Below are 12,941 nucleotides of genomic sequence, written 5' to 3' on the forward strand. Positions count from 1 at the left end.
CTGTGGTTGGTGGCTCCAGCTAACCCTTCTGTGTGGTCAGTCTGATCTGCCTGAGGGCCCCTCTCAAAAAGGGGAACACTTCTTTGGCTGCAGGTATGGGTACAATTAGAGGAGCCTTCTCTTGCTCACGTGAGGCAATGCTAAGATTTTTCTGACCAGGAAAAATCCAGGGTACAAATGAGCATCCAATCCTGATTTATTATAAATTATGGTGTGTATGATATATCACAAAAAGTTATCTTAAATCAATAGTAAATGATTATAAATGTCACATACTTGCACTTACAAATCCACTCAATTTTCCTGAAATTTTCAATTTTTCCTGTGAAAATGATGAGGCAAATCTAAATGCTTTGTATAGATTATTGGTAGAATTCACTTTTGTAACTCTTTTAGTAGAACAGGATATTATCTAGACTCTTGTTATTCAAAGTGTGGATCTCAAGCAGGCAACAGGCAGCCCTGGGAGCTTGTAAATGCAGAATCTGAGCCCTGTGTCATATTTACATTTGATATTTTGGAGGGGCTTGGGCAGAATGATATGGTTTGGCTGTGTCCCCACCCAAATTTCATCTTGAATTGCAGTTCCCATAATTCTCACATTTCTTGGGAGGGACCAGATGGAGATAATTGAATCATGGGGGCAGTTACCTCCATGCTGTTTTTGTGATAGCAATTAGTTCTCACGAGATCTGATGGTTTTATATGTGGCTTTCCCCCTTTTGCTCAGCACTTCTCCTTGCTGCCACCATGTGAAGAAGGACATGTTTGCTTCCGCTTTTGCCATGATTGTAAGTTTCCTGAGGTCTCCCCAGCCCTGCAGAATTGTGAGTCAATTAAACTTATTTCCTTTATAAATTACCCAGTCTTGGACAGTCCTTTATAGTAGCATGAGAACAGACTAATACACCACATAATACACCATCTCTACCCCTGCTGCTCAGCTGCTGGGTTCAGAACAACCAGAATGAAAAATATGTAAGCCTCCACCTAACATGTGATATTACTTTGACCAGTACATTTCAGATTGCCAACCTATACATACTATGGCATCATTTTCATAGGACATACAATTACTATTAGGCATAATCTCTAACATTAAATAAAATGGTAAGAAGAGTTGCAAGATACTGAAATTGGAATTGGAAGTCCTGGAGTCTGGTTTTACACTTAAATCCTAGCTAGTTCTCTGCCTTAAGCAGAACTTTTTCTTACCTTAACCTCTCTTGCCTCAGTTTCTGCATTTTAAATATTTAAAACAAATATTGAATTAGATCATCCCAATGGACATTGCTAGGTGTGAAATGCTATTATGCCAACCATTTCATTTACCTAAGCCCAAAGGAGACACATTTTAACTCCTGATATATTCCTACAGAGACTGCAAAATTCCAAGGCTCAAGCCTCATCAAGACCATCTAAATCTGTGAATATGACTTTGATTTGTCTTTTTCACTTAATTATCATCCATATTGATTTTCAAAATTTCTGAGATATAGAAAATGCATGATCCAACAGCAGATGTGGGAAGAAAAGAGGAAAAAGACCTGTACTTCAACCAGGGCAATTCTTTTCCTTCTCCTATATGTCCCTGCCAATTAAATGGAAACTGATGCTCTTTATATTGAAGGCACATTTTTATCCCTTTCTCTTTCTCTGAATCAATCTATATGACTTTCCCTTGCTGGAAAAGAAAAGAAGGCGCTCCAAATTCTACTTCTACTAAGCTCTAGTTATTAGGAGCATTTTCCATATCTCAACTAGTTTCCACAATTGTCAAAAGTCCATTTTCTGAATTTTCCATTATGTAAACTATATTGTATATAATGCTATATATAATATATTATAACCTATATAATATAGGCTACACAATTAATAGAAAATTCAGAAAATGGATTTCTAATTTTATATATATATATATATGAATTCTAAGAGAAGATGGAAGGTTTTTGCATTATACTTTTCCCTGAAAACAGGCTGCTTTCAGGGTTGTCCCAGGAAATCACTGTCTACCTTGATTTCAGCTTGCATGGACATGAGGCTTCCACTGTCTCTTGATAACCCATTGCCACGCAGCTTTCCTGGGGTCAGGAAGTTTCTGGCTCTGAACCACCATGTTCCCTGTTTTTGAGGAGAACAGAGAACAGCTTCATTATTGACATGAAAGCTGACATTACTCAGCTGCTAACCCATTAGTTATTTTCACTTGGCTAACACAGCCCAAGGAGCTGTGTCCAAAGCTCCTTCCCATCTGCTTACTTTGGGTGGGCTCTTCCTCAGTTTCCTCTTATGCTTTAGGTGAAAGAATCTCCACAGTAAACAGAGATGAACACTCACATCCACAGAAGAGCATTCTCAATGTTTTCTTCTGCAATCACTTGGTAGAATATATTTACATTCAATACATTTATATGGTCGGGTATGTTTCTCCATGAACAGAATTTTAAGGACTGCCCCTTTCTCTTTTGTGAGAAAGTAAAAACACAGCCCTGCAACACAACAGTGGTGTGGTAACTCTAAGTGATATTACGGTTCACAAATACCCCAATAGTGGACAACTGCCACAATCATTAATGCAATAGTTCTGGAGGGAGGGGCTGCTCATCGCTCACAATGCCAAAGATACTGTGGGCTCTGAGAAATTTCTTTCTGCCTGGCCAGTGTGTGTGTGTGTATGTGTGTGTGTATATATATATGATCTTAAGGAGAATGTCTTCAGAGTGACATTTATTCTCCAGTTGGCCACAGTCCTCACCGCTCCTGATTGTACTCTCATCAGTTTCACACATTTACATCACCAGCCTGGCTCCTGGAAGCATCTCTGTGTACAACTCTTGCCCATTTCCCTTTCCCAATGATGATAATCATCATTTATCCCACCATTACACTTCTCTTTGAATATTTCTGATTGACATTTAGCCTCACTGACTCATCACGATTGTGATGCACTAACGTCTTCTGCAGTGGGTGCTCTGCTAACCCTGGATGAATCAGCCCTAGCCCATCTTGCATTTGGACTGTTTGTCCTTCCTGTGTTTATAGCTGTAATTTATCCTTGTGGATGTAAAATCTGTTGATACATGTCCCCTTTTACTGAAGTCTTAAAATATTTAAGTCTGTCCTTCCAAGTTACTAATGATAACATCCTGTTTGGTTTCCTTTGCAGGGCCAATATATTTGTCTGTCTTATCAGCTATTAAAATAGGGTTACATGCAGTGAACTCTGATGAACCATGCCTGTGGAGGTAACAGAGGTATAGATATTCCCCAAATAACTTGCATCAGCCTCGGAATATAATCACCCACTTAACCATACACATGCATTTTAAGGATAATGCATGTGGCTACTTCATGCTCAAACTAATTCTCTCTCAGGGCTGCCCTCTTGTCAGCATTCCAGCAGCAGACAGTAAGGTAAGTTTACATAAATTTAACTATGAGTTACCACTGGCTGAAATGACTGTCATATAGGCCCCAGCCCAATCTGCCTCCTCCAGGCTAGGTCTGAACTATGACTTGGACAGGTGTGTGGGCTGAAGAAAGAAGGATATGTGAAAGCCTCTTGCTATGAGCCTTCCCTCCCACACCCATGGCAGACATCACTGATGGGTCAATGCCTCGTGAAGGACTTTATCAGCTAGTGATATTTACCTGGGCATGAGTTTTCAGGAAGGGGTAACTGTTATTCATTATTCCTTATTTAAATAATAATGATGTGATTTCCCAGAAGAATTCATACTCCACTAAATTTGAAAGCACTTGAGATGTCAGCTTGACTGCCATTTCCTGCTTGTACCCCTATGATGAGGCCTGAGAGTAGACACATTCTATCCTCTACACCAGTTCCCCAATTCAGGGGAAAGACCCAGAGGACAACGCACTTGCATGAAAACCTTCCCAGCCATGAATATCGAGCAAGCAGTTCTGCATTCATAAAAAGGAACAGAGTTCTATGGACTTCCTGACACACCATGAAAAATATTAGCGTAAAAGAGACGAGGACCAAGACAAACACACAGAACAACTGTCCACAGAGGTAATAATGGAGGAAAAAAAATTTAGAAGGATCTAAATGGGTCCTAATTACAGTCACAAAACAGGAATAGTTCCCATAAAAAGAAGTAATCACCAGAAAAAACGTCTTAAAAACAGGAAATATTAAAGCCAGCATCATATGAATCAATCTAAGAACTGAACAAGAAAGCATCAAGAAAGTCTCTTAAGAAACAAAAGCGCAAGAGATGAATAAAATGAAGGACAATTAAGGGACCCTGTGGATTGATCTAGGAGGTTTAACATCCACCTACAATCGTCCCCTGGTGTCTGTGGGGGATTGGTTCCAGGACCCCCGCAGACATCAAAAATCCATGAATGCTCAAGTTCTGTATATAAAATGGTGTTGTATTTGCATACAATCTATGCACATCTTCTAGTATCCTTTAAATAATCACTAGATTACTTATAATACTTAATACAACGTAAAAGCTATGTAAATAGTTGTTATACTCTATTGTTCAGGAAATAATGACAAGAAAAAAAGGTCTGTACGCATTCAGTGCAGACACAACGATCCTTTGTTCATTTATTTTTTATTTATTTTTATTTTTAATTTTTTTTGGCTGGACACAATTAATTAGAGGTACATCTTTTTTACAAAAATATTTTCTATCCGCTGTTAGTAGAACCTACAAATGTGGATTCCATGGATACAAAAGGCTGGCTGTAATACGAATTCTGGAAAGAAAGAATAGGCAGAATAGAGAGATTATAATTAAATAAACAGTAGAAACATATTTCCAGAGTTGACACACAAGATTTCATAATAAAAGGGCCTATCAGTGATCAAGGAGGACATTAAATATCACTGACACACTGAAGACTCTCAAACCTGTGTCCCTAACGTCTTGCTGCCTAGACCATTTGACATATACACTGGCTCCATCAGTCTATCTTGCACATCAATTTAGATAGGTCCTAACAGCACTTTTAACGTTTTTCTCCAAACCTGCTTTCCCCCAGGTCTTGCTGCTTTCATTGAATGGCATGCTGTTCACCTAGTTGCTCAGGTGAAAACCAAGGAGCCATCCTTGATTTCATTTCGTTTCCTCCTGCATCCAATTAAGATCCACATCTGATAACATATCCCCATCTCTACCGCCACACTCTATTCCAAACCACCATCATTGCTTGCCTGGTTGACAGCAATAGCTTCCTAACAGATCTTCCTGTTCCTCCTCTAGACCCTTTATAATCCCATTTTCCATACAACAGTGAGAGAGTGATCTTTAAAGTGGAAATCAGATCATATTCCTCCCTAGTTTATCCAGAATAAGATCCGAGTTCCTTGCAGGTTCTGCAGGGTCTATCTCCTTTTTGGCTCTCAGACCTCATCTCCTATCCCTTTCAAGCATTGAATACAAATTATCCAGTCACCCTGGTACGTTTCTGTTTCCAGACATCCAGTCCGTTCCTGCCTTGGTCCTTTGGGGTCGTGTTCCTTTTCTACTAGTGCTCCTTCCCAGATTGCTACATGGCTCCTTCTCATTATTCAGAGCTCTGCTTCAGTGTCACTTTAGAGAGGCTCCCCACCCCTAATCACCTCATCCAAAGCACCCCCTCATCCTGCACCAGTTTACTATGACCTATTCCATTGTCCTGTTGTATTTTCTTGGTACTTACCGATATCTGAAGGTTTCTCATCTGCTTATTTGTTCATATTTTATTGTCTATTTCCCCCATTAGAATGTAACCTCCATAAGAACAGGAATCTTATTGCTTCATTCCCAGCCTCTAGGGTTCCTAGCAATCAATATCTATAATGACTATTTGTTGAATGAATGAATAAACTTATATGTATCATCACAACATTTTAGAACAGCAAAAAAGCAAGAATAAATCCAAAAAGTTCCCAGGAAAATGAAACAGATTACTTACAAAGGAACAAGATCAGAAACTTACCTGTTTTCTTATAAGCAATATTAGTTCTAGAAAAAAAAAGTAGTGATACTTCAAGGTTCCAAGAGTAAATGGTTTTGAGCCTAGAATTAGATACCCAGCCAAACTTTCAATCAAATATGAGAACAGTAAATAAGTTTTGAATGTGGAAAGACTCAGAAAATCTGCCTTCTATAAACACTTTATGAAAGAATGACTCACAAATGTACTCAGAAAAAAAAAAGAAGAAAATAGAATTCAAGAAAGAGCAATATATACTCAAATTAAGTCAGCATGGAAATAACTAAAAGTGAATCCCAGAATTAAACCTGTGCAGCATGCCTAACAAGTAATTTGTCCAAATTAAAACAAGAAATCAGAAGGTTCTGAGAAGAAAACATCTTCCAAAGAAAATAAGCTGTAGGCTAGGTGTGGTGGCTCACGCCTGAAATCCCAGCACTTTGGGACGCCGAGGTGGGTGGATTTCGTGAGTTCAGGTGTTCGAGACAAGCCTGGGCAACATGGCAAAACCCTGTCTCTACAAAAAGTACAAAAATTAACTGGGCATGGTGGTGGCTGCCTGTAATCTCAGCTACTCCAGAGTCTGAGGCACAAGAATCATGTGAACCTGGGAGGCGGAGGTTGCAGTGAGCGGAGATCACACCACTGCACTCCAGCCTGGGTGACAGAGAGAAACTCTCTCAAATAATAATAATAATAAGTTGTAACACGTTATATGATTAAGAAACAAGAAAAATTTTACTGATAAGGGAAAAGCATTAAATAATAGTAATAATAATATAGCATATTCCCCATTCCACTCCTACTTCCGATTGTTTTTCTCCTAATTTTTCTGGTATATTTTTCTTTTTAAGATATAAAATCAGCTTTATTAAGGTATAATTTACATACAATAAAATGTAAACATATCAAATGTACAATTCAATGAGTTTTGACAGATGTCATGTACATTGTAACTATAACTAGGTACACTAGTTGTACTATTTGTACTAGTTGTATACTAGTTGCAACCAGGTGTACTACACCAATCATGATTTTGACTTATTACATCTATATTACATGTAAATCACTCCAGAAAGTTCCCTTTGGAGTCAACTCCCACTACAACCCACCCCACTCTAGGAAACTACTCACATGATTTCTATTACTATCTCTTAGTTTTGCCTATTCTAGAACTAATGGAACTATGCAGTATGTAGTCTGTAGTGTCTGGACTTATTCACTCAGCAAGAGGTTTTATAGAGTCACCCATATTTGTTGCAGGTACCATCTTATTCTTATAGTTGAACATACATATGAATATGAATAAAGCTACTATAAATATTCTTGTGTGAGTCTTACAGTAGATATAAGTTGGAATGATAATTGTTAGTTCATAGGTCAGGCGTATGTTTAACAATATTTAAAAATGTCCAACTATTTTCCAAAGTGGTTGTACCATTTTCTTTCCAACAGTGATGTATAAGAATTATATTTTCACCAACATTTAGTATTGTCAGTTTTATTAGTCCATTTTCACACTGCTGATAAAGACATACTGGAGACTGGGCAATTTACAAAGGAAAGAAGTTTAATGGACTCACAGTTCCAAGTGGCTGAGGAGGCCTTGCGATCATGGTGAAGGCAAGGAGGAACAAGTCACATCTTACATGGATGGCAGCAGGCAGAGAGCTTGTGCAGGAAAATTCCACCTTATAAAACCATCAAATCTTGTGAGACTTATTTGCTATCATGAGAACAGCATGGGAAAGACCTGCCCCCATGATTCAATTACCTCCCACCAGGTCCCTCCCACAACACATGGAAATTCAAGATGAGATTTGGGTGGGGACACAGCCAAACCATATCATCAGTCTTTAAAATTTTATCCATATTAGTGAGTGTGGAGTGACATATGTTGTGGTTTTAATTTCCATTTCCCTAATGACTTACACAGTTGAGCATCTTTTCAAGTGCTTTTTGGCTATTGTTATATTTTATGTCAATTGTCCTTTATCTATGATTTTTATCATATCGGCTTCCTTTCTGACTGTTGAGTTGTAGGAGTTCTTTAAATATTCTGGAAGCAAGTCCTTTATCAAATACAGTGTTGCAAATACTTTCTCCGAGTCTGTGGCTTGAGTTTTGTCTTAATAGTGTCATTTGAAAGGCAGAAGTCTATTTTAAAATCAAATTTATGAAGTTTTTGTATTTAATAATGCCAGTTGTTTTCTATTTTTCTATTTGTCCCATGTATTCTTTGCTCCTTTTTTGCCCTCTTTTTCTGCTTTAAGTACTTTTTTATTCTATTTTACTTCCTTTGTTGGCTTATTAGCTATAACTCTTTATTTTGTTATTTTAGTAGTTTCCCAGGGCTTATAGTCTACATCGTTAACATATAGTAGCCTACTTTAAGTGCAATTATACCATTTCATACATAGCATAAAAACCCTGCAATAATATACTTTCATTTCTCCCCTCTAGGACTTTGTGCAATTGTTGTCATACTATGTATGCATATAAAGCCCACATTGTCACTTATCTTTTAAAGAGATTTAAACATAAGAAAAAATTAAAATGCATTTATTTAATATATATGTAGTTACCATTTCAAGTACTCTTCTTTTTTTGTGTGAGCAGATCAATATTTCTATCTGGTTTCATTTTCTACTTCCTAAGAACTTAAAAAAACTGTTCTTTTAATGTGAGTCTGTTGGTAATGAATTGCTTTGGCTTTTGTACATACAAAATAATTTTTATTTTTCTACTCTTAAAAGACATTTTTTGCTGGTATAGAAATCTAGGAAGAATTTTTTTCTTGGAGTCAGTACATTGAAGATATTGCTTCACTGCCTTCTCACTTACATTGTTTCTGAAGACAAACTGCTACCATCCTTATTTTTGCTCTTCTATATAAAATGTCTTTTTTTCTCTAGCTTCCTGTACAATTTTTTTTCTTTATCACTGTGGGTTTTAAACAATTTAACTATGGTATGTGCCATGGTGTAGTTTTCTTCATGCATCTTATTCCTGGGGTTTGTTGAGCTTCCTGAATCTGTGGGTTTACAATGTACATCAAATGTGAAAAATGTTTGGATATTATTTTTTCAACTTTTTTTTCTGTCCTGCTCACTCCTGTCCTTAAGATACTCCAATTACATTTACATGAGGCCACTTGAAGTTGTCCCACAGCTCACTGATACTCTGTTCATTAAAAAAAATTATTTTAAATTTTTGTGGGCACCTAGTAGGTGTATATATTTATGGAGTACATGAGATATTTTAGTACAGGTATGCAATGCATAATAATCATATCATGAAAAATAGGGTATCCATCCCCTCAAGCATTTGTTCTTTGTGTTACAAACAATCTAATTATACTCTTTTAGCTATTTGGAAATGTACATTTAAATTATTATTATTGTCCCCTGCTGTGCTATCAAATACTAGATGTTATTCCTTTTGTCTAGTTTTGGTACCATTAACCATCCCCACCTCCCCCAACACCCACTCACTACCCTTCCCAGCCTCTGGTAACCGTCTTTCTACACTCTATGTCCAAGAGTTCAATTGTTTTGATTTTTTTATACCCACAAATAAGTGAGAACATGTGATGTTTGTCTTTCTGTGCCTGGTTTGTTTCACTTAACATAATGACCTCCAGTTCCACCCATGCTATTGCAGATGACAGAATTTCATTCTTTTTGTGGCTGAATAGTATACCATTGTGTACAAGTACCACATTTTCTTTATCCATACATCTGTTGATGGACAGTTAGGTTGCTTCCAAATCTTGGCTTTTGTGAACAGTGCTGCAATAAACATGGGAGTGCAGAAATCTCTTTGTTATACTGATTTCCTTTCTTTTGGGTATATACTCAGCAGTAGAATTACTGGATCATATGGTAGCTCAGTTTTTAGTTCTTTGAGGGACCTCCAAACTGTTCTCCACAGTGGTTGTACTAATTTACATTCCCACCAACAGTGTACGAGGGTTCCTTTTTCTCCACATCCTTGTCAGCATTTGTTATTGCCTGATATTGGATAAAGTCCTTTATCCTCACACCTTTAACTGGGGTGAGATGGTATCTAATTGTAGTTTTGATTTGCAATTCTCTGATGATCAATGATGCTGAGAAATTTATCATATACTTGTTTGCCATTTGTATGTCTTCTTTTGAGAAATGTCTATTCAAATCTTTTGCCCATTTTTAAATTAGATTATTAGATTTTTTTTCTACAGACCTGTTTAAGCTCCTTATATATTCTGGTTATTGGTCCCTTGTCAGGTGGATAGTTTGCAAGAATTTTCTCCCATTCTGTGGATTGTCTCTTTATTTTATTGATTGTTTGCTGTGCAGATGCTTTTTAACTTGATGTGATCCCATTTGTCCATTTTTGCTTTGGTTGCCTGTGCTTGTGGGTATTACTCAAGAAATTTTTGCCCAGACCAATATCCTGAAGAGTTTCCCTAATGTTTTCTTGTAGTAGTTTCATAGTTTGAGGCCTTAGATTTAAGTCTTTAATCCATTTTGATGTTATTTTTGTATATGGCAAGAGATAAGGATCTAGTTTTATTCTTCTGCATATGGATATCCAGGTTTTAGAGCACCGTTTATTAAAGAGACAGTGTTTTCCCCAGTGTAGGTTTTTTTACCACCTTTGTCGAAAATGAGTTCACTGTAGGTGTGTGGATTTGTTTCTCGGTTCTGTATTCTGTTCTATTTGTCTATGTGTCTGCTTTTATGCCAGTACCATGCTGCTTTGGTTACTATAAGTCCATAGTATAATTTGAAGTCAGGTGATATGATTCCTCCAGTTTTGTTTTTTTTGCTCAGAATAGCTTTGGCTATTCTGGGTGGTCTTTTGTGGTTTCATATAAGTGTTAGGATTTTTTTTTTCAATTTCTGTGAAGAATGTCAGTAGTATTTTGCTAGGGATTGCATCAAATCTGTAGACTGTTTTGGGCCATATGGAAATTTTAACAATATTGATTCTTCCAATCCATGAATAAGGAATACTTTTCCATTTTTTGGCACTAACAGATAGTGCCATACTGTAATACATGGCTCTGTAATATATGGCTTTTATTATGTTCAGGGATATTCCTTCTATACCCAGTTTTTTGAGGGTTTTTTTTTTATCATGATGTAATGTTAAGCTTTATCAAATGCTTTTTCAGCATCAGCTGAAATGATCATTTGGTTTTTGTCCTTCATTCTGTTGACAGGATGTATCACATTGATTAATTTGCATATGTTGAGCCATCCCTGTACCCATGGATAAATTCCACTTGGTTATGATGAATGATCTTTCTAATGTGTTGCTGAATTTGGTTTGCTAGTATTTTATTGAGAATTATTGCATCAATATTTATCACAGATATTGGCCTGTGGTTTTCTTTTTTTGAGCTCTGTTTGTTTGGTTTTAGTATCAGGTTAATACTGGCCTTACAGAATGTGTTTTGAAGTATTCCCTCCTCTTCTATTTTTCAGACTAGTTTGAGTAGGATTGGTATTAATTCTTCTTTAAATGTTTGGTAGAATTCAAAAGTGAAGTCACCGTGTCCCAGACTTTTTTCAGTAGGACACTTTTTATTATAGCTTCAACCTTGTTACTTGTTATTGTTCTGTTCAGGTTTTGGATTTCTTCTTGGTTCAATCTTGGTAGGTTGTACATGTCTAGGAATGTATCCATTTCTTCTAGATTTTCCAATTTATTGGCATATAGTTGTTCATTGTAGCCACTAATGACCCTTTGAGGTTCTGCAGTGTCAGTTGCAATGTCTCCTTCTTCATCTTTGATTTTATTGATTTTGGCCTGCTTTCTTTTTTCTTAGTCTGGCTAAAGGTTGTCAATTTTGTTATCTTTTCAAAAACCAGCTTTTTGTTTCATTGATCTTTTGTATTGTTTTCTTCATTTGAATTTCATTTATTTCTGCTCTGACCTTTACTAAAACCTCTTTTTTTCTTGTAATTCTGGATTTGGTTTGCCCTTGCTTTTCCAGTTCTTTAAGATGAATCATTAGGTCATTTATTTGAAGTTTTTCTTCCTTTTTGATGTAGGCATTTACAGCTATAAGTTTCCTTTTTAGTATTACTTTTACTGTATCCCATAGGTTTTGGTATGTTGTGTTTCCATTATCATTTGTTTTAAGAAATTTTTCAATTTCCTTCTTAATTTCTTCATTGACCCACTGGTCATTCAGGAGCCTATTATTTAATTTCCATATGTTTGTGTAGTTTCCAAAATTCCTCTTGCTGTTGATTTGTAGTTTTAGTCCCTTGTAGTCAGAGAAGAATGCTTGATATTATTTAAATGTTTTTGGATATTTTAAATTTGTTTTGTGACCCAACATATGGTCTACCCTTGAGAATGATCCATGGTCTGGGGAGAAAAATTTTGCAGCTACTTGATGAAATGTTCTGTAAATATCTATTAGGTCCATTTGTTCTATCATGTAGAATAAGTCTGATGTTTCTTTTTTGATTTTTTGTCTGGGAGATACGGCCAGTGCTGAAAATGGGGTGTTAAAGTCTCCAGCTATCGTATTGGGGTCTATCTTTGTCTTTAGCTCTAATAATATTTGCTTTATACAGCTTGCTGCTCCAGTGTTGGGTGTGTATATATTTATAATATCCATATCCTTTTGTTGAAGTGACTCTTTCATCATTGTATAATGACCTTCTTTTTCTCTTCTTAGTTTTTGTCGTGAAATCTACTTTTTTGATATAAGTATAGCTTCTCCTGCTCTTTTTTTTTGGTTTTCATTGGCATGAAATATCATTTTCCATCTCTTTATTTTCAATCTGTGTATTTGTATAGGTGAAGCATGTTTCTGGTAGGCAACAGATCATTGTGTCTTATTTTTTCATCCATTCAGCCACTCTACGTCTTTTGATCGGAAAGTTTAGTCCATTTTCCATTAAATGTAATTATTGATAAGTAGCGATTTATGCCTGCCATTTTGTTATTTGTTTTCTGGTCTTCTCTTCCTTCTTTCCTTC

This window comes from Pongo pygmaeus, chromosome 2 (genome assembly GCF_028885625.2).
Source record: "Pongo pygmaeus isolate AG05252 chromosome 2, NHGRI_mPonPyg2-v2.0_pri, whole genome shotgun sequence".
Classification (NCBI taxonomy): Eukaryota; Metazoa; Chordata; class Mammalia; order Primates; family Hominidae; genus Pongo; species Pongo pygmaeus.